General features: G+C 47.2%; 1 protein-coding gene across 4 annotated transcripts in view; it reads right to left on the bottom strand.

Moving 5' to 3' along the window:
* The window catches only part of CABP7 (calcium binding protein 7), a 56,536-nt gene that overhangs the window by 24,617 nt on the left and 8,024 nt on the right, over window positions 1-23,895 (bottom strand). The window lies entirely within an intron of this gene.

The following is a 23,895-nucleotide window of genomic DNA, read 5'->3' as shown; positions in this document are numbered from 1 at the left end:
GCACCTTTTCTCAGGATGCTCCAGAGGGTAATATAGCTTCCCAAGAATTCCATGCCCTCTTGGACGCCACTATGGCTTCATCCTTGCAAAAGACCTTTGCCTCTGCCATGGGAGCGGTGTCCACATCGTTTTCCCAATCTCTGCAGAGTATGCTTTTGCCCTCGTTGGCGGCTCCCTCCCCCCTGGGTGATGGGACCCCCCCGCCTGCCCCCGCCATGCCTGGGGCCCGTAAGGCAAGGGCTAAGGCTAAACACGTCAGCTCCCACTCCCCGATGCAGGCTATGCCTGCCATGATGGACCCGCTTGACGCGGTCACAGACAGCGCGCTTACCACGCGCAAAAGAGCCCCTGGCCGGGCTAAAAAGGCTAGATTATGGAAACGGGCTAGAGCCCTCAATGATATGTCGGATTCCGACAGGAGTGTGGAGAATGAGTCTGACGCTATGGAGTATGACTCCTATGATGAGGATGGCTCGGAAGAGGATTTGCCCCCTACGGGCGTAACCCCCTCGGGTTCCTCTACCGTTACTAAGGGCCTCGTTCAGGACCCCGCTGGGGATAGTAAAACGCTATTTGACCCTCAGGGTAACCCCCTGTTCGACCCCGACGACCTCCGCCATCCCCGGTCGGCTGAATGGGTTCCCCCAGAACACATAGCCCAGTATGTGGCCAGACGCATGCGTACCCCCCTGTCTAAGGAAGGTCGCAATAAGCTGCGGGCGGAATGCCCCAGGCCTTCCCTCCCGGGCTCGGCCTGCAAGACTCCCGATATTGACCCCCAAATTGCCCAGTTCCTGAATAAATCAGGCTGGAAATCCAAAAAGGGCCTAGACTACTCCCTAAAGGGCTGTCAGGACAAGATATTGGATACCCTGGGCCCACTTACAAAGCTCTACGAACTGCTGGACGCCACTAGAACTGGCGATTCGGTTTTAGACATGGATGTAGCCATCGATTGGGTACAAAGGGCTATATGCCTGGTGGGGAACGCTAGTACCGCCATGTCCTCTGAGAGGCGCAAGGCAATTCTCCTCAAAATTGACCCGAAATTGGCTGCCATGACGGTAGCGGAGCCGGGCCCTTCCGAAGAAGGGGCCCTGTTCGGTAATTCTTTCGTTAAGGACCTGGGGTCCTACGTTAAAACCTTTACGGCCATAGACAAGGCTCAGGCGAACATGAAGCGCATGTTCGCGCCCAAGGTTTTTGGAGGGGCCGGGCGTAGCAGGAACCGTCCACCCGGCCGTGGTTACCGAGGCTCATTCCGTACCTCCAGAGGTTCCTTTTTCCCGTCCCGGGGATTTCAGGACTCGAAAACGCCTCCTTTCTTCCCGGCCAGAGGGAGATCTTGGGGCTCCAGATACCCCCGCGGTGCCGCTTCGGGCAGACGCCCCTATGGTGAGTACCCTTTCTTCCCCTATCGCTCACGGGCGGGTAGCGGGGAGGCTGGCTCTGTTCCACCAAGAGTGGACATGTATTACTTCGGACGCTTGGGTCCTACAATGTGTGACAGGTTATCACCTGGATTTTGTCTCTCTACCTGTCCAATCTTATGTCCCCAGGGAACTGTCTCTTCCCCCAGATCAGGACAGGATGATCTCCGCGGAGGTCGAGGAGATGTTGTCCAAAGGCGCCATAGAAGAATTGCCGTTCGCCGCCCCAGGCTTTACGAGCAATCTCTTCCTGGTACCGAAAAAAGGGGGCGGAGTTCGTCCAGTGATAAACCTCCGCCCTCTCAACGCGTTCCTCCGCTACCAACATTTTCAGATGGAAGGTATCCACTGCCTCAGGGACCTCCTTCGACAGTCAGACTGGCTGGCCAAGTTGGACCTGAAGGACGCATATTTCACGGTCCCGATAGCGGTGGACTTCAGAGACTACTTACACTTCACCTGGCACGGAAGGCGGTGGCGCTTTACCTGCCTACCGTTTGGCCTCTCCTCGGCTCCTTGGTGTTTCACCAAGATCATGAAGCCTGTAATGGAGTTCCTCCGCACCCGTGGAGTGCGGTTGATCATTTACCTGGACGACATTCTAATCATGTCCCAGTCCAGAGACCATCTCCTGGTACATCTGAGGTGGACGATCGATCTGCTTCAGAACCTGGGTTTCATGGTCAACTGGGACAAATCAGTCCTGGAACCCGCTCAATCGATGGAATTTTTGGGTTTCAAGGTGGACTCCGTCCGCCAGTTTCTATACCTACCGGACTCGAAAGTGAAGGCAATTCGGAAGGAGTTGCGACGGGCTCTTCGTGTATCAGACCTGTCCATCAGGCATTTGGCACGGATTATTGGCCTCCTTGCGGCCTCCATACAAGCAATATTCCCGGGCCCGCTACATTATCGTGCCCTCCAGAGGCTCAAAGGTTCACACCTCCGGTCGGGTCATTCCTACGAATCTCGGGTACGGCTGGACGAGGAGTCCAGGGACGAGCTGGCGTGGTGGCTAGCACACATGGAGGCATGGAACGGAAGGGCCATCTTCGGTTCTGTCCCGGACGTGGTGATCGAATCGGATGCCAGCTTACACGGCTGGGGTGCTCGCTGTGGCAGCGTTTCCACCGGAGGCAGATGGTCCGAGATAGAGAGATCCCTGCACATCAATTGCCTGGAACTCTTGGCAGGGGCATTCGCGATTCGCAGTCTTACCCCAAGACGAGCGAACTGCTGCGTTCTCCTCAAGATGGACAACGTTTCGGCGGTACGCTATATAAACCATCTCGGGGGCACCAAATCCAGGATGTTAGCCCTGTTGGCAAAGGATTTTTGGCATTTTTGCCTTTCCAACAATGTCTCAGTGACAGCGGAAGACATTCCGGGTCTAGACAATTCGGACGCGGATTGGAACTCCAGACATTTGAGAGACTCGGGAGACTGGCACTTGCACGTTTCGGTATTCCAAAGCTTAGACAAGCTGTGGGGACGGTTCAGGATGGACTTGTTCGCGTCCCGTCTGAACACTCAACTGCCGGAGTTTTACAGCTGGAGGGCGGACCCGGCGGCTGTGGCGACAGACGCATTTCTCCAAGACTGGCCATCGGGATGCCTGTATGCGTTTCCACCGTTCAACATGATTGCCCGAACGATATCGAAGTTGGCTCGCCACGATTGTTGCCTGGCACTGGTCACTCCTCTGTGGAGGTCACGGCCTTGGTTCCCACGCCTGTTGGAGTTGTCGATAGACTACCCCCGCTTGATTCCGAGCTTCCCGGATCTACTTCTGGACCCGGACGGGAACTCGCACGGTCTGGTGCTCCTGCAGCAACTACCTCTGGTAGCGTGGCTCCTTTCAGGGGAACCTGGACTGTCCCGGACGTTCCGAGGTCAACTCTCCTGCTCCTCGATAACGCCTGGGCTCCCGGTACAAGATCAGCCTACCGGGCTTCATGGAAATCATGGTCTAATTGGTGCATGGAACGGGCAATGGATCCCGTATCTGCCCCTCTCCATCTGATCCTGGAGTTCCTCACGTTGTTATTTGATGCGGGCAAGGCATACCGCACGATCAACCTTTTCCGCTTGGCGATTTCGGCCGGCCATAGTGGCCTAGATGGTTCGCCTGTCGGCAGGCATCCCTTTGTATGTCGTCTCCTCAAGGGTATCCGCCTCGCTCGCCCTCCTAGAGCCCGTTTCTCGGTCTTCTGGGACGTCAACATCATGTTACAGTTCCTCTCTTCGTGGTACCCTAATCATGAGCTGAGCCTCAAACAATTGTCCTCAAAACTAGTGATGCTTCTCTGTTTAGTATCGTGTAAAAGAGTGTCTGATGTTAGAGCCCTAGATTGGGACGCTATTGCTTTTACCCCAGAAGGTGTCGCTTTCAACATATCCAGAAGGACAAAATCGGCATCCAAATCGTTCGTGTACCCTAGGTTCCCAGAGTGTCCGGCTCTTTGCCCGGTTGATTGCCTGAAGGCATATCTGGATGCTACCCAATCTATCCGCTCCTTGGACCTACATCCTTTATTCGTGTCTTTTAAAGCGCCTCATCGACCTGTGTCAACTCCGACCCTGGCGCGTTGGGTGCGCTGGCTTTTGTCTTCAGCGGGTATTGACACTTCGGTTTTTACGCCTCACTCCGTTCGAGGTGCCATGGCCTCAAAGGCGTCCGCGGTCGGCTGTCGACTGGAGGACATCATGCGTGCAGCGGACTGGTCTAGGGAATCGACCTTCCGCAACTTCTATTTCAGACCTATTGAACATATCGCATCTCAAGTGATAGCACAGCTTTAAACTTGCATAATAGGAGCCTCCGTGTCTTTAATAAAATTCCCAGATTTTACTATTAACATGACGTAAAGTCATGATTTTATTAAAGACACGGAGGCGAGTATTATTCCCTCCCACCCTCCCGAGGTGAGTTTTTGGGATGAGATGCTATTGGATTTCTTTGGGTAAGTTCAATTCGGTCTGCCTTTGTTGTGATTTACGCATGTCACTTATATGTTATATTAATGATTTTCATTATGTTTTTCAGATCCCAGTTTTCTATGATTGGAGATATCGACATTGTGTTTTGATTCAAGTTTCTCTCATTGATTTGCCTACAGTTTGTTTTGGTAAGTCTACAGTTTGGAGTTTGGATATTACCATATTTCTCTCTCTCTCTTTTAGCTTGATGTTATCGGTTGGTTGCCATTTACTGTTCTGGACAAGTTGGATTTCGTTCTTCTTACCTGATCTTCGGTTTTCGCAAGAAAGAGGGGGATTGTGGGAAACACAGGCCTTATATACTCACTTCCTCTGTTATGTGATTGGTTGCCTGTGTATCTATACTGTTTTTTCTTCATTTTTTACAATATTCATATTCCTCTATCTTTGCTGCTGAGGAAATAAAGAAAGAGTTATGCATAATACTCGCCTCCGTGTCTTTAATAAAATCATGACTTTACGTCATGTTAATAGTAAAATCTGGGAATCATATCATGCACTGATATAGCAGCTTTTCTTGTAAATCTAATGGAAAGACCTTTAGGGTTGCACAACTCTTCGCTAGTAATTCATATTTTATTGTATACTTTCTAGAGGGCCCCTGTGGGTTTCACTATAGAGCAAATGCCTAGAACACTTACAGCTTCCAGAAGCATAGAAAAATAAACACAAGAAGGACAAAAGACAAGTGGTTAAACATTTTTTTCTAAAGTCCACAGTGTCAATCCTAGAGGACTTAGGAATAGCAGAGGACAGAACATAGCAAAATAGATAGATCTGAATATTCCGTAAGGGGATACATTGAGGAGACTTTGCAGAGAGACAGACAGACTGTCAGAAAGACAGATATATAGAAGCACTAGCCAGATGTATGAATACAGAGCAGTGTTAACGGGACACTGTAGGCTCCCAGACCACTTCAGCTCATTGAAGTGGTCTGGGTGCAAACTGCCATGACCCTTAACCCTGAGCATGGAATTATTGCAGTTTTTATAAACTGCAATAATTGTTAGTCGACAAAATTAACACTGATCCAGAGAGACTGTAATATACTACTATTTGATAACTCCTTTTCATTATAGCAATCTGTATTTGTCATCTCGCCTATTATTCAGAATGTATGGCTAGTGTTTCATTTTATTTTGCTTAATGTCCTCTTATCTGGAAGTAACAGCTTGGATTTTATTTGTCTATGTCTATATGATACCTCGTTATTTCTTTGCACTTTTAAAGATAGTTTACTGACTAGATAAACACTTTCTGTGCTAGAGGGCTTCACATTTAAAGGAAAACTATAGTGCTAGGAAAACTAAGTTGTTTTCGTGGTACTATAGCCCTCCCTCCCTCGCTGAAGTGGTTTGGATGCCTATAGTGTCCCTTTAATGTGAATTGCTACAAGCCAGGATTTAAAAGTAACTGCCTGGATGGTCTATGTCACACTCACCAGACACAGCTATATCTTCACTTGCAAATGGCTAGTGGAAATTGTGAGCCTTGTTTTAATGAATAGAGTAGGTTAGTTAAGGATGGTCACCTTTTGCCAATGGGTGTATAAAATCAATCACATCACCATGTGATCTCCATCAGTAGACAATGGCCATAGAATGACCTGTACTGAAGTTCTCAATGTCTTTCCACATAGAACAGTCTTTGAATAGCACCTTGCAAGTCAGTTTGTCATATTTTTATATTTTCTACCCTGCAAGAATTGCCCAACTCAACTATAAAATGTAAAAACATTAATATAATAATTCAAAGAAAAAGAAAGAGGTCATACAAACTCATAGAAAGGGACTGTGTACTGCTGAAGCAAGTGGCTCTTAAACATTATCTGTTTTAACATGTCCCAGGTAACAATACCAAACAGGTACTGTCTGTTCTGCACACATACTCAGAATACATACACTGCATACAAGCATACACTTGTTCCTGATGCACACACAGATACACACTGCCTGAATGTACACGCATTGTTTGGAGGCACAAGCTAGTGGGATACACACAATGCCTGGATGCACACTCTGAATTCGCATGTTATTGGAATGTATATACGTTGTATATGAACACTCTCTGTGCTCGCACTCTCTGCTATATGTATACATAAATATAATCTTTCTAACACTAAACATGAGTGTTATGGCTATGGGCATGACAATATATATAAAGAGGCCTGAACAGGTTAACCCCACGGAACATAAAAGGCACACTTTTTTACAGTAAAAAATGGTAGACAGTAGCATATACATCGAAAAGAATTTATCAAAAAATTGAACTTTAGGATAGAAAAGGAGGACAGGTGGATGTTGGACTCAAAATATATATTCTCTTCCTAAAGAATGCTACTTGGGAACATTTTGGGGTGGCGTAATATTGGTGCAACTGAGAATTTAGTTGGCTCAGTAATTTTGATAGCAAGTTAGTGTATTATCTACATTGTGTCACAGCAAATGACATATTGCCGCAGATATGGTAATGTTTACATTGCAGGGCCATACACACCTCTAGTACAGCCACTTGAAGGTAATTCTCATGCTATAACTGAGTCAGGCTTGGTTACGTGACGTTCAACATCTTCCCACATTGCATAGGGATGTTGAACCTCCTTTAATGTTGATCATAGGGAAGCATTGGATTGAATGCTTCCACGTGAGAAGCATTTGATTGGATGAGCGAGGCAATGAAAATGAATGTGAAGATGAGTGGAGTGGAGGCTGCACGGAGCGAGTCTCGGTACATGAAAAAAGTACGTTTCTGGGATTATTCAGGTGGGGCCATCAATCTAAATCAAGAGTAGAACACTATAGTATTAGGAATACATTGTTATATTCCTAACACTACAGTGTTTCTTTACTATATCTGTGCACAGAAAAAAGAAAGCTCAAATGCAGATGAGACCATTTTCATACTCTAGATATTAGTTAAGCATATGAACAGTGACTGAGCCCAACATACATTGTTTACGCTCACCAACAAGGTGGGATTCATATTAACTACTTAAGAACCTATGACATTATATAACAGCCTTGTCCTTAAAGACCATATTCTGACAAAGAACATTCTACTTTTTAATCAGCAAACTCTAGAGAAATCTGCTGTCATTGAATCCATTGAGCAGGTCATCCTATGTCACAAAAGCCCCTAAAGACTAGGACATTATAATGCTATAGACACTCATGGGAACAGTAACTTATCTAAGGAAAAAAGACAAATGCGGACTGATGTGGAATGGATGTGCTGCATGGTAGTCACTTGTTGAACTGCAGTACTGCTGTTAAAATCAAAACAAAATGGGTTAATGCAAAGGTCAATATTTAATCTGTAATCCATAGAGTATGTTTCAAGGTGGATTTAAGGAGGAAGATACATACTTTGAATCTGGCTCTGCAGAGAAAGGCAACTGAAACTGCCTGGCTTATGTAATATAGCTGTTAAAAATGAGCAAAGTATGAAGGATTGTGAAGGAGGGAGGAACAAAGAGAGGAGGAGAAAATGGGGGATGTGATAAACTAAGGGGTTGAGATTATAACCCTTCATTATTTGCAGTGCGGTCTAGAATTTATAAAAAAAAATATACAGAGAGGTACTGCACTGTTTTATATACACAAACTCACAAGCACGATCAACCACAAAACAGTTTATGAAAGTCACACACATTACACAGTCACACTATGCAGTCACTTGCACAACAGATTCGTATACTGCAGTCACATACAGTACCCAAGCAAACACTGCAGTTACTTACAAAATAAATCCACACACTGTAGACAAACAGATTCAGCAAGCATACACTGCAGTCACACACAGTTCACGTGCACTCCGTACTTTCATTTACCATACCGCAGTCACATTGATTACATATACACACTGCAGTCACATCGTTAACACATAGATACAAAACAATCACAAACAGTATATTTGCACATACTGCATTCATTTACAGAAAAGACACACATGTTGTGGTCACATTGCACATACACAATCACTTGCTGCAGTCAAACACAGCACACATACACACTCTGCAGTCTTAAATATAACACAAACACACAATGTATAAAACAATGGATAAACACACTGCAGTCGTGGACACCATACATTCATACAAATAAATTAATTACATTAAGATTCGCACATTGTAGTCACACAGAGTCTTATGGCAGATTCACATACACTGCTATCTTACAAAATATATATGCACACATTGCAGTTATAAATGCAATACAGATGCATGCACTTAAATTTAATACAAAATATTTGCGCACACTTGTATCACACAGTGCAGATGTGCATACTGCTTTCTCATGCACACACATACAGCACAACTGCAGTTACACAAAAATTATTTGTATGCCCATCTAAAGAGGATTTCTCTGTACCTGACATTATCAGCTAAAAGCTTCACAGGGCATACCCACTGCCTATAAACAGCCACAAACGCACGCAACAAACGTTCACACAAATACATTCACACGCACACCGCAGTCCCCAGGTCTCCCCATCTCACTCCTTTGTGCCTCGTGTTTGAACAAATTGAATTTTTCATTGAAACCTGACAGGAATTTTAATGTGTGTAAGAGGCATGGTCACCTGCAATACACATGTTGACACCTTCTGCACATGCATTGATACACGGTCACAGGTGATACATGTATATTGAAAATTCCCAACAAATACAAAAAAGCTTGCAATATATAAACAGCTTTATAAATGAAAACAATAGTGTAACACCATGTCAGAGTGAAATGGTAAATTCCACCAAGAAACCTGAATTATAATCCCTGGCACTTGAATAAAGGATAAACAATGCAATTCATATCATAGCACTTAAAGGATATTTACGGATGCCTGTGGCACTGTACAGTATACACTCAAAGACACTACTCAGTCTGATAAACTGTCTAAAACGATACAGAGGCTGCTGCGATATGCACAGTGGTTTGTTTAACAAATGATAAACTGTGCCGATCTGTATACCAAATTGTAAAATGCTGGCCAAAAATAGCCAAGTTGCAAACAGATAAATTGGAGAATGTTTAACTCAGCTCTTTTGAGCACATTTTAATAATTCTACTTTCAATACTCCATTTAGCAAGTAAACCCTCTGATCTCCACATGTTATGTACACAGCAGGGGCGGACTGAGAACCCTCAGGGCCCCCGGGCAAAATAAATCAAGGGCCCCCTTACAGGCCCCACCCATACTCCGCAGCAAGCGCCACCCATGTCCCGCCTCCATGCACCGCCTCCAGCCACACCCTACACAATCTTTAGACACAAGGAACAAAAGTGCAATAATCCCTTCAAGGCCCCAGTAGAGACTACAATTGAGGGCTAATGGGCCATGGAGGGGGGTCTTTCTAGCAGAGGCTATCACAGTGTCCTTTAGAGAGTGTGTTAGAAAGAATCCCCTCCAGGCCCTATTAGAGACTACAATGGAGTCTAATAGGCTTGGAAGGGGGTCTTTCTAACAGAGGCCATCTCAGTGTCCCTGCTGGAAACAGTCGCCTCCAGGCCCCAGTAGAGACTACAATTGAGGGCTAATGGGCCATGGAGGGGGGAGCATTCTAGCAGAGGCTATCTCAGTGTCCTTTAGAGAGTGTGTTAGAAAGAATTTCCTCCAGGTCCCATTAGAGACTACAATGGAGTCTAATGGGGCCTGGAGGGGGGGTCTCTCCAACACTCTGGTTCCTATTCACAATATAGCAACACAACATAGCTGATACCTAGGCCAAGTTGGCTCCTCTTACCTTAATTACTGTTGCTGGCTGGCAGTCTGTGGGCTTGCTGGAAGGCTGTGGGCTTACTGGCTGCGGCTGGCAGGCTGTGGGCTTGCTGGCAGGCTGTGGGCTTGCTGGCTACTGCCGGCAGGCTGTGGGCTTGCTGGCTGTGGCTGGCAGGCTGTGGGCTTGCTGGAAGGCTGTGGGCTTACTGGCTGCGGCTGGCAGGCTGTGGGCTTGCTGGCAGGCTGTGGGCTTGCTGGCTACTGCCGGCAGGCTGTGGGCTTGCTGGCTGTGGCTGGCAGGCTGTGGGCTTGCTGGAAGGCTGTGGGCTTACTGGCTGCGGCTGGCAGGCTGTGGGCTTGCTGGCAGGCTGTGGGCTTGCTGGCTACTGCCGGCAGGCTGTGGGCTTGCTGGCTGCGGCTGGCAGGCTGTGGGCTTGCTGGAAGGCTGTGGGCTTACTGGCTGCGGCTGGCAGGCTGTGGGCTTGCTGGCTACTGCCGGCAGGCTGTGGGCTTGCTGGCTGCTGCTGGCAGGCTGTGGGCTTGCTGGCTGTGGCTGGCAGGCTGTGGCTTGCTGGCTGTGGCTTGCTGGCTGGCAGGCTGTGGCTTGCTGGCTGCGGTTGGCAGGCTGTGGGTTTGCTGGCTTTAAGCCTAACTGGTGGCCTGTAGGCTGGCTGGCTGTCTACTGGCCAGCCTGTGGGCTGGCTGGCCTGTGGGATGGCTGGCTTATTTAAGATTATTTAAAGAAATAATCCATGCACAATAACCACTACTACTCTGTGTAGTCGTTATGGTGCCAGGAGGGCCGGGCCCCCCTCCCAGAGTAAGTAGTCAAACCGTTTAAGAACAGTTTGACAACTTACCTGGGGTCTGCTGGGATATGAGGCTGTAGTAGGGTATAGGAGCAGTGGTGCAATGTGTAAGGGGTGCAGTGTGTGTGAAAGGTTCAGTGTGTGTGAGGGGGTGTAGTGTGTGAATGTGTAGGGTGTGTGGGGCAATGTGTGTACGAGGGGGCTGTGTATGTGTGTGGCAATGTTAGTATGGGGGGCTGTGTGTGTATGGGTGGGCAGTGTATGTGTGTGTGTGTGTGTGAGGCAATGTGTGTAAATGTGTATGGTGTGTGTGGGGGCAGTGTGTGTGTATGGGGGGCAGTGTGTGAATGTGTATGGTGTGTGGGGGCAGTGTGTTTATGGGGCTAAAGTTCACTCTCCCCACTGCGACCACCAGGAATACCTGGTGGTCACAGTGTTGAGAGTGAACTCTAGCCCATAGCTCCAGGGCTAGAGTTTACTCTCGCAAGAGCCGTAACGTTGCCGTGGTAACCGCGGCAACGATCTGTGCTCGCGCAAGAAGGACCCAGAGGAGCTGCAGGCTGAGCTCCCGGGTCCTCTCTTCCTCCCTCCCCTGCCGGCTGCCCGCACGGTGCCTGCGGACAGGGGAGGGGGCAATTGCCCTCCTCTTACTCCCCCCTCCCCCTCTTCTTACCCCCCCTCCCCCTCTTCTTACCCCCTTCTTACTCCCCCCTCCCCCTCACCTTACTCCCCCTTCTTACTCTCCCCCTCTTCTTACTCCCCCCTCCCCCTCTTCTTACTCCCACCTCTTCTTACTCCTCCCTCTTCTTACTCCCCCCTCTTCTTACCCCCTCCCCGCTCTTCTTACCCCCCTCCCCCCTCTTCTTACTCCCCCTTCCTCTTTTTACTCCCCCCTCCCCTCTTCTTACCCCCTTTACTCCCCCCCTCTCTTCTTACTCTCCCCTCTTCTTACCCCCTCCCCCCTCTTCTTACTCTCCCCTCCCCCTCTTCTTACTCCCCCCTTCCGCTTTTACTCCCCCTCCCCCTCTTCTTACCCCCTTCTTACTCCCCCCTCCCTTCTTACTCCCCCTCCTCTCTTCTTACCCCCTCTCTCTCTTCTTACCCCCTCCCTCTTCTTACCCCCCCTCTCTTCTTACCCCCCCCCTCCTCTTACCCCCCTCCCTCCTCTTACCCCCCTCCCTCTCTCTTTTTACCCCCCTCCCTCTCTCTTTTTACCCCCCCTCCCTCTCTCTTTTAACCTCCCCTCCCTCTCTCTTTTAACAACCCCCTCTCTCTTTTAACCCCCCCTCTCTGTTAACCCCCCTCCCTCTTTTAACCCCCCTCCCTCTCTCTTTTAACCCCCCTCCCTCTTTTAAACCCCCCTCCCTCTCTCTTTTAACCCATCTCTTTTAACAACCCCCCCTCCCTTTTAACCCCCCCCTCTCTCTTTTAACCCCCCTCTCTCTTTTAACCCCCCCCTCCCTCTCTCTTTTAACCCCCCCCTCTCTTTTAACTCCCCTCCCTCCCTCCCTCCCTCCCTCTCTCTTTTTACCCCCTCCCCGTAGCGTGGCTGAGCTGCTCTGCGTCCGCGGTGCCGGCCGGATTGATAGGAAGGTGCACACACACTGAGTGTGCACCTTCCTGTCAGTCCGGCCGGGTACAGGAAACAGAAACTCCTGTTCTGCGCGGAACAGGAGTTTCTGTTTCCTGTACCCGGCCGGACTGACAGGAAGGTGCACACTCAGTGTGTGTGTGCACCTTCCTATCACTCCGGCCGGCACCGCGGACGCAGAGCAGCTCGGCCACGCTACGGGGAGGGGAGGTGAGAAGCTGCAGCCGCATGAGCGCTCTTAAGAGAGCGCTCAGGCGGCTGCAGCATTTAAAGGGGCGGCCGGGCCCCCTGATGGCGGGCCCCCCTCCCGGCCGGGCCCTCGGACCATGTCCGAAGTGCCCGACCGGTCAGTCCGCCCCTGGTACACAGTGATATCTATACTACATCCAGTGACACCCCTATATAATATCCTATATTCAGTGCATGCAGAAAGTATCCAGACCCCTTCATGTTTTTCACATTTTATATGTTTCAGCCTTATGCTACAATTGTTTAAAATATTTAACTTCGCTCTACACTCAACAAAGCAGAAAACAGATAATTTTTTATACTATTGCAAGTATTTTAATTGTTTAATTTTTTAAAATTCTTTATTTTTTCGCCGTCAGCTTGTGATAGACATTGTGTATGACATATTCAATAAAGCATAACATTACATGCAGTTGGTAGGATATCAATGTAGCCTGCGGTTTTTATTATTTATAGTAATGTAGTGTGTTACTGCCGTATACCTGCCTCCAGTGGTCGTGGTAGTGGGGTTAGATGTCCAAGGCATGTATGGCCGTACATTAGCAAAAATGAGAGAGAAGTAGTGTGTCTCTAGAGCGGGCTGGACGCTATAGGAATGCAGCTCCACATGATTGAGTGGGTGATAGTGGATACTAGCGTGGAGCTGGGGGGGGTAGGCGGTCTTTAGGGAGCCTGTGTTCCCGGGTTAATCCCGGTCACGGCTCACTTAGGTTTGGCTGGTAGGAAAGATGGTTACGGTCCTTCCCTGCTTGCGTTGTATACAGGGCCGGATTAAAATAGGGGCTGATGGAGCTGCAGCTCCAGGCCTAGGCCCATGGAATAGGCCCATTTTTTTTTTTTACACACTACTCTTAGGTTTGTCACCTGACTGGTATTTTACTGGCACAGCCCGTATTTGAGGCTGCCTGGCCGTGCCGGTATTGCAGTAATACCGGCAATACAAATGCAAGTATTTTTCTCAGAATAAATGGAGATTACTCTGCAATACCAGCACCGGCCAGTAGGGGTCACTGTGTGTGGAGAGAGGCAGGGATAGGAAGTTACAGCATATCCCTCCCTGCCTCTCTCTACTCACTGATCCGCGGGGGAGCAGCTACACAGCACAGAGTCCAGACAGCAGCACCCAGCCTGCAGAGACAGACTACAGCTCAGGTAAGTGAGGGATGGGGGGAAAGGCAGCAGGGACACATGGGGACACTAAGATACTAGGGGACACATGTGGACACTGAGACACTAGGGGATACTGAGACACTAGGGGACATATAGGGACACTGAGACACTAGGGGACACAGACACTAGGGGACACATGGGGACACAGAGACACTAGGACACATGGGGACACAGACACTGGGAGATCTGGAAACACTGAGACACTTGGGGACACTGGAAAACATGGGGACACTGAGACACTAGGGGACACTGAGACACATGGGGATGCTGAGACACATGGGGACGCTGTGAGACATAGGGACATAGGGACATTGGGAGACACAGAGACATTGGGACACGGAGACACTATGTCCCCATTTCTTTCAGTATCCCCATGTCCCCCATCCAGTGTCGCAAGTGTCTCAGTGTCCCCAAGTCAGTGTCTGTGTCCAATGTCTCTCAGTGTGCCTAGTGTCCCTATATGTCCCAATGTCCCCATGTCTATGTCCACAACTGTCCCCATGTCTCCCAGCCAGTGTCCCCTAGTCTCCCAGTGTTCCCTAGTCTACCAGTGTCTGTGTTCCCATGTCGTGTCCCTAGTGTCTTAGTGTCCCCAAATGTTTCAGTGTCCCCATTGTAACAGATCCCCCTGTTTTGCATTGGATCTGCAATCTATGTTGTATCAGCCACCTACCATGTTACCTGGGAACATCTACCCTTTGTTTTATTGCCATCATCCACCTTGCCTTGCACTTAAAGACAAAAACTGTTTCTGTTCCTTTAATTGTGTTGAGCAAAGAATGGGTACGTTTGATATGGCACTTCGGATACAGCCTAAGTGCCGAAGTGGCCGCCATTAGACAATCGAACACGTGGCGGAGGCCATTTGAATGCAGTCGAATGCGGTCAGCTGACCTGTACCTTCCCCTACCCTTCGACACCGCGGCTGGAGACTAAGTCCCGTTCGAAGATTCGAACACCAGTTCGAATGGGACTTTGTCATCTTTTCATGGGAAATAGACTGCCACTCGACTAACGACCACCGCAGAAGTTTAACCCCGTTCTACTTCGACACTTTGACACATGTTGAAGTGCGTTCGACTATTCGAACGCCGCCTTCGGATGGGACTTTGTCAATTTTCAAGGCAGAAATAGACCGACCACACAGCCTGAATCTGTGGAACTGTGTTGGGCATGCAAACAGGCGTGCGGTCGATCCAAAGAGACTTTTTCAATATCTCTGGAACCACTGAACCGATTTGTACAAATTTTTTATATGTTTGTCCCCAAGTTGTGTGGTTCATAAAAATATAAGTTGTATTCCTGTGTGATACAAAATCAAAAAGTTGTAAAAATGTATAAGTTTTAGCTTGGAGATAATTTAGGAGATACAGTAAGAAACTTAATTATCTCCCAAGCAGAGGGGAGGGAATATGTGTGATGTAACCGTTATCTGGTTGGTGAATGCCTAATTGCCTGTGGGCGTCTCCCTTGCAGGGGAGCACTGCATAAAAGCAGAGTACCTGCCATTAAACATCAGTTCTACTTCACCCTCAATCTAGAGTCCTGTCTCTTATTGGGGGAAACCGCTATACAGCTATTCACACTAGCTCTTGTAAGAGCTTCTTCACTTGGAATACAACTGGATGCTGAGAATCCTCCTCACTGATCGGGAAAAGAACACCCTCCAGCGGTGGAAACCCCTCTGCTACACGGGGTAACCGCTACACCCATGTCTCCCAGTGTCTATGTTCCTAGTGTCAGAGTGTGCCTAGTGTCCCCATGTGTCCCTATATGTCCCAGTGTCCCTATGTCTATGTCCACAACTGTTCCCATGTCTCCCAGTGTCCCTAAGTGTCTGTATCCCAGCCAGTGTCCCCAGTGTCCCCTAGTCTCCCAGTATCTGTGTTCCCATGTCTCTGTGTCCCTAGTGTCTTAGTGTCCCCAAATGTTTCAGTGTCCCCATGTCTCCCAGTGTCTGTGTCCCTAGTGTCTCAGTGTCCCCATGTCTACCAGTGTCCTCATGTCTCTGTGTCCCCGGGTCTCTCAGTGTCCCCGGGTCTCTCAGTGTCCCCGGGTCTCTCAGTGTCCCCATGTCTCACTGTGTCCCCAGTATCCTAGTGACATGGGGACACACTGAGACATTGGGACACTGGGAAAAATGGGGACACTGGGAGACTAGGGGACTGGGCAACATGGGAACACTGACACTGTGATACATAGGGACACTGAGACACTGGGTGACTTGCGAGACTGAGACACTGGGAGCAATCCATACAGAAAAATCAAACTGTGAGCAGTTTGTTGGTGATTTTACAGAATTTTATCTGATGTCACTCCTTGTAATTATACAAATGATTAAGGCTGGTATTTTTTTCCAAGAAAGGTGGCAACCCTAACTACTCTTCACATACTCTTGCTTAAAGGAGCACTATAGGGTCAGGAACACAATCATGTGTTTCTGACCCTATTATGTTAAAACCACCACCCCTTCTTGCCTCCCTAAGTATAGTAAATATAACTTGTATTCAAGCCTGCAGCTGTTGGCTCTGCCTCTGAACTGACTGTCTGCTGACATCATCAGAAGTGGTGGTCTGAGCAAATTACAATACTTCCCCATAGGATTGGCTGAGACTGTCAACTAGGCAGATCAGGGGCAGAGCCAGCACAAGTCCAACATAGCCCTGGTCAATCAGCATCTCCTCATAAAGATAAATTGAATCAATGCATCTCTATGAGGAAAGTTCAGTGTCTGCATGCAGAGGGAGGAGACACTGAATGGCAGTGCTGCTGCACGCTAGGCAGTTCTGCCCCAGGAAGCAGCCATCTAAGGAGTGGCCAGTGGAGTTATTTTCTCTGAAAAGACAGTGTTTACTGCAAAAGGCCTGAATGGAATGATTCTACTTACCAGAACAAATACAATAAGCTGTAGCTGTTCTGGTGACTATAGTGTCCCTTTAAGTTTGGAAGCTTAAGCGGGATGTATGGGAACAAAACTTGTGTGGACTGGCTGACAATAAAATTAGTTTAGGTAATGCAGACTTTGGTCTCTCTAACACTATGGCATGTCCCCTTTCTTTTGCACTTACTACATACACCTTTTCTCTTTCTCAGACTATATACCAGGAACTTCTGCCTGCTAGTAAGAAGGTAAGGAGACTAGTGGACCAGTGAGTGCTAGGGGACAGTCCTTAGAAAGCATGGAGTGAGCACATCCTTAGACGCATTTATGTCAAGCTCAGGGTGCTGCCTGCATAGTATGCCCTTAGTTGGACAGCCTGCAGGATTGGCGGGCAGACTGACATGAATTCATGCCAGGCTGGCCTTCCAATTCTTTGGACAGACATGCCCCCTTTTTGGGCATGTTCTCCCCTTTTGGCAGGTCTGGTCACGTGTTCTCCCCTTTTGGCAGATCAGCATAGAGTATGTGTTTTCTCATAGCTGCATCCTATGAGTTTCCCTCCAGCACCATCTCCATCAGATACATGACGCTTGGGAGGTATGACTGTTTTAGTGTTTTTGGTCGATAAGATTTCGTAATTAGGCCCATCATAATTGTCAGCACCAGGCCCAGTGTGCCCTTAATCCGGCCCTGGTTGTATATAATGCGTGGCATTTAAGTGGTGTCTTAGTAAAGGAAAATACAATAATAACTGATAACTTATGCTGTACTAACTGTGCATCTGTAAGATGCTGGTCCCGTGAGGCACTTATGTTGTAATAGGTGAGAAAGCAAGGTTTAAACGAAAATAAACAGAGAAAATAGTCTCCAGAGTCAAGTATTTGCCCGGCTGGGTAAACTCCTATTCGCCGGGATGAACGGGACAGCGTTAGCTGTCGGTGCCGACGTTCAGACCCAGTGTGGTCAGAGTTGTCAGAGTTGTCTCGATCTCCGATGCCTCAGTCACCCTGATCTCTGTGTTCTAATGCTGGATGAGTAGTGCTCGTGTTAGGCCCCAGCGGTATTTGAGTCCCTTTGACGATAATATGGATGTGAGGGGACGTAGTGTTTTTCGTCACTGTAGGGTGAGATCGGAATAGAAGGTGATGTCCATCTCCTCGAACCGGAACGGGGGTTTGCCTCTTACTGCACTCATAACGGCTGCCTTGTCCTGGCCATATTTGACCAATATGTCGCTGGTGTTGGAGGCTGTGGCTGAGGGAGACCTGGGGAGCCGAAACATCCCATCCATTGTAATGCCCCTGGCTTGTTTGGGAGAGAGAAGGGCCGTGAAGAGCCTGCGCAGGCAGTGTGGTAATTCTGCCTGGGTGATATTGTCTGTGAGACCCCAGATTTTCAGGTGTTTCCACCTTCTATCCTCCATGGCTGCAAGCTGGTGGCTCAGAGTGTTGTGAGCTGTGGTGAGGGTGCCAATCTGGGTCTGTAGCTCGAGGATGTGGGCTGTATGTGTTGTGGTGGTCTTTTCGACTGCGTTTTCGACTGCCCATTGAACTCCTCTAACCTGTGAGATTTCAGATGACAGGCTTTGACGGAGGTCCGCCAGGACGCCGGTAAGTATTTCTGTGGTGAGCGGTGCTGACCCTTTGGCTGCTGACTGGGCAGGTTTTGGAAGCTGTATTCCCTGCTCTCCCAGATTGTGAAGGGAGTAGTCTTCCGATTCATCAGAGAAATCCTCCAGGTCCGCCGCCATGTCGACCTGCTCCATGCAACCCTCTCAGGAGGTCGCCGATATCGGCACAGAATCTGGGTCTATCTGGTTGCATTTTTTTGTTCTTTCTCCCCATTGTTTGCGGTATTGTCTGATGCTATTTGGGGGGTATACACCCCGTATTTCAGCAGGTTTTAGGCGTTTTTTTGTTCCTGTTAGTCGGAGCTCCGGGAGATTGCGACCGTTGCTGTTGAGCGCTAGCTCCGCCCCCCTTTTGCAAATCCAGTGATAACTGCATCACCTCCAATAAGATGTGTACTGCGTCCATTCCACTGACAAGTGTACTGCATCCAGTGATAACTGCATCACCTCCAGTAATATGTGTACTGCGTCCATTCCACTGACAAGTGTACTGCATCCAGTGATACCTGTATCACCTCCAGTAATATGTGTACTGCGTCCATTCCACTGACAAGTGTACTGCGTCCAGTGATAACTGCATTGCCTCCAATAAGATGTGTACTGCGTCCATTCCACTGACAAGTGTACTGCGTCCAGTGATAACTGCATTGCCTCCAATAAGATGTGTACTGCGTCCAGTGATACCTGCATTACCTCCAGTAATGGGTATTCTAGATCCAGTGGTACAGGCATTAAATGTGGTAATATTGAGTACTTTGTTCAGTGACATCTGAATTACATCTAGTAATAATGTCTACTATGTTACCTCTAGTAATTTGTACTGTGTCCAGTGATACTTCCATTACCTCCAGTTATACGTACTCCATTCAATGATATCTGCTTTACATCCAGTAACCTGAGTACTGCATCCAGTGATATCTGGATTACCTCCAGTTATGTGTATTCCAACCAGTGATATCTGCATTATATCCAATAATGTGCACTGCATCCAGTGACATACAATTTAGGTCCAATAATATTCAAAGTGATTCCAGTGGTATCTACATAACATTTTATAATAACTGCCTCCAGCAACACCTGCATTGCATCTAATAACACAGCCTGTATTGTCTGCATTCTAAATAGAGATATGTGCATTATATCCAGTGACATGCATTACTGCATACAGTAATATCTGCATTACATCCTGTCATTTGTGCCTTATATTCACTGACGTGTACTACAATAATTAACGCGTGTGAAGTTATTCTACACACAGTGACACCTCTTCTAAATCCAGTCACCATGGTTTTATTTCTAGTCACACTACACTAAAATTTAGAGGCTGCGTATGATCTGGGGGTATTGGTACCACGTAGAGTAACAACAACTGCATTCAAGTCAGTGTCTCATATGCTACATCTTGTGATATATGGTGCAGTGACACATCTGTTGCAGCCTTAACTGCCATGGAGATGATGGAGATCAGAAACAACGCTGGTACAGTATATCTTTGACATACCTAGCATATGGATTTCTTTAAGCCTTTGTATCCATGGTTAACACAAGACATGCTTTGCATCACTTGGAAAAAACCCTTTGGAACGATATTTCTGTATTCCCTGAACTTTGTTGTATGTGTGTAAAATAGTAATGATTTATGAGCATTCTTGGTGCAATGTAAACAGAACAAATCAGACATACAATTGAAAAATCAAACAAAGTGATCCATGTGGTGGGTATTTGGAATATTTTACAGTTCACACTAATGTATCTACATTCTTAGACACACTTAGGGAAAGGGAGTCTTAGACACACTTCCAACTTTACCACACAAAAATCATTGCAAAAAAGTGGGTGAAGGCAACATTCATATGGAGAGAATAGCTATATCATTACACATTGAACTGTAGTTACTATAGAATCTCTCATTTATAAAAAGGCCGACTGGGGGTTTACAGACACTATTTTTACTGACATAGAAGGCAGCTGCTTGACATCTCTTTCCTTTGCTCAATCTGTGAAATACTCAATCTTTATTATACAATGTGACATAATACCTGGGCATATGCACAAACCCCCTGTTAGAACCCAGCATTACACAAGAAATACAACTTGCACTACCCTTAACAAAACCCTTGCTCCAAGCAGATCGTTAGTAGGTTTCAGACAATTTAGTGCAGTTCTTCTGGCTCTGAAGTTCTGCATGGTCAACACCACATGGTCAACCCCATTCTTCATGAAATGCGTTAGAACTCAAATGTGCCCAATATGGGTTTGAGATTAATGGATTAAGAGAAAATATTAAGAGAAAATGCTCTTTCCTGTTCAAAAGATAAATCAAGATATACTCAGTGAAAAAAAAATCCACAGAAGCCAGGACAGAATATATCAAAGAATCTAATAAAGTACAACTCAAGGTTAAAAATAATCACTATTAATCACCAACACTGTAGATCTTGTTCATCATAGAGAAAATCATTCCTCGATACTGCACACAGCAATGGCTTCACTGGGATGGACAAGGCTGTACACATGTTAGATAAATGCCTATGTTTTAATCTTTTTTTTTTTTTTTAGGTGTTGATGCAAACTATGCATGTTGTTGCCTTGGTGTGATTGATTCAGATGTGAAATAATAAATACTAATGTAAATGCTGCAAAGCACTTCATTAAACTATTTTCTCTACTGCGCTGGAAGAGGTACAGTTGCTCCAGTAATCCGTTTATTTTTGCCACTTTCCCTGGGGCCTGACTAATATGATGTGTCTCTTCCAACCAATGAAAATAGCACAGGGACACAGTACCAAGTCTGTCAAAAAGCATCACTATGGAAAATTTCATTAAAGGTGTGTTTGAAAACATCGTCTCGCTCTCTGTTCACCACTGACCATCACAACAATAGTCGTTCAGCTCAAATTGTTTCATGAATTAGGAGTCTAATTATCCAGTGTAATTTGCATACATGAAAACAGTTTAAAAAAACTACCCTCAGACTCCTGAATATATGAATATAAGTAGTTTAATGTCAATGATTTTTATCCAAGCAGCAATGACCTAAAATATTTGTGATTGGGTCAAGAAGGCATGTTCTCTAAGACTTGTTAATTAAAAAAAAAATAAAGTCATTAGACCCAGCATTTTAGCAAATACATAATAATGATTAACTGTATCATATACGACCTTGAAAATCTGGACATGCATCCTTGAGATCCTGACATTGCAGAAAGCCACGGTCACACATACTGTGAAAGTTTTTAGGTATGCCCATTGTTTGAGCAATTCAGATGTTACAATACATTTGCCAATATGTTCAGAGCTGTTATTTTCCCATCTTACAAAGTGTTTTTACTTCAATGTTGCATACAGTTTAATGAATGAAGTGTTGTGTATAATAAAACCAAACAGTTAAAGGACATGCTTAACACAGGTGGATGTGATTAAAAAATATGACACTTATAAAATAATGCATAAATGGAATGCTGTATCTATAAAGGACAACCAATATGGACATTTACCAATTACTTCAGGGAGTCCTTGGCCCACACGTCTGGCTAGAAATGATAAACTCTAAAATCCATATTACAGAACAAGACTCCACATTCCAAATATTTAGTTCATAGCAGCCATGTCTGCATATTTAATCAGCCACAAACCAAAACCATTAAGGCCCCTTTTCGTCAGAGGCAATAACAAAGAGTGCAGCCATCTCTCTAGAGGAAATAACATAACCGTCCCTAAAACACTATGTGGTTTATTCACTTAACAGTCAGATGATGGAAAATGACAAAAGTTACAAAATTTAAAGTGAATTTCCTATGTTGAAAATATACATTTGATCTTCATGTAGTGATCTTTTTCTACACAATTACTTTCTAGCCCAGGGGTAGTCAACCTTTTAATACCTACTGCCCACTTTTGTATCTTTGTTGAAGGTAACATTTTGTCACTGACCTGTGTGTGTGGGGGGCAGTATGTGTGAGGGTGCAGTGTATGTGTGTGTGTGTGTGAAGAGTGTTGTGTGTGTCTGAGGTGCAGTGTGTGAGAGTGGCAGTGTGTGTGAGAGGGCAGTGTGTGTGTGTGTGTGTGTGTGTGTGTGTGTGTGTGTGTGTGTGTGTGTGTGAGGGGTGCAGTGTGTGTGTGTTAGAGGTGATTTGTGTGTGAGAGGTGCTGTTTGTGTGAAGAGTGCAGTGTTTGTTAGGGGTGGAGTGTGTGAGGTGTCAGTGTGTGTGAGGAGTGCACTATGTGTAATGGGTACAGTGTTTGTGAGGGGTGCAGTGTGTGTCAGGGGGCAGTGTGTTTCAGGGGGGAGATTTGTGTGTATGAGGGGGCAGTGTGGGTGTGTGAGGGGTGTAGTGTGTGAGGAGCACAGTCTGTGTGTGTGAGGGTGCAGTGTGTGTGAGCGTGTAGTGTGTGTGAGGGAGCAGTCTGTGTGAATGTGAGGGGTGTAGTGTGTGAGGAGGGTAGTCTGTGTTTGTGAGGGGGCAGTGGGTGTGTGTGAAGGGGCAGTGAGTGTGAGAGGGGAGTGTGTTTTTGTGTGTTAAAGGACCACTCTAGTGCCAGGAAAACATACTCGTTTTCCTGGCACTAGAGTACCCTGAGGGTGCCCCCACCCTCAGGGACCCCCTCCCGCCGGGCTCTGGAGAGAGGAAGGGGTTAAACTTACCTCTTTTTCCAGCGCTGGGCGGGGAGCTTTCCTCCTCCTCTCCATCTTGATCGCGACGTCATCGGCTGAATGCGCATGCGCGGCAGGAGCCGCGCTCGTATTCAGCCGGTCGCATAGGAAAGCATTTACAATGCTTTCCTACGGGCGCTTGCGTGCTCTCACTGTGATTTTCACAGTGAGAAGCACGCAAGCGCCTCTAGCGGCTGTCAATGAGACAGCCACTAGAGGATTTGGAGGCTGGATTAACCCTCATTATAAACATAGCAGTTTCTCTGAAACTGCTATGTTTATAAAAAAAGGGTTAATCCTAGAGGTACCTGGCACCCAGACCACTTCATTAAGCTGAAGTCGTCTGGGTGCCTAGAGTGGTCCTTTAAGGATGCATAGGGTCAATGCTGGGTGTAGGTGGGTAAGATGTAAAAATCTATCTTAATGTCTCCCACTCCCTTCTTCTTACCTTTTACCAGGGAAGGGGGACATAATGCTGCAAGCCCTGGTGGTCCAGTGGTGGCATGTCCACTTTAGCCTGCAGCTCCTGCGGCTGCAGGTTGACTCTCCTGTCCTCTTTCGAGCACATTACTGTATCAGAGCATTGCCATGGTAACACGCAGCAATGCTCTGACCAGCCTGCTCGCTGGAGGAACACAGAGCTTCCAAGGCCCTTCTCTCCCTCTGCTGGAATTAAGTACCAGCGGGCTGGTGAGGGAGTGGTTTGATCTCCTCACCAGCCCGAGAGGGCTTACAGCAAGGCTGGCTCTGCATGGATCAGCAG

Source organism: Pelobates fuscus, chromosome 5 (genome assembly GCF_036172605.1).
Source record: "Pelobates fuscus isolate aPelFus1 chromosome 5, aPelFus1.pri, whole genome shotgun sequence".
In the NCBI taxonomy this organism is placed as follows: domain Eukaryota; kingdom Metazoa; phylum Chordata; class Amphibia; order Anura; family Pelobatidae; genus Pelobates; species Pelobates fuscus.
This window is presented reverse-complemented; position numbering and strand designations above follow the sequence as displayed.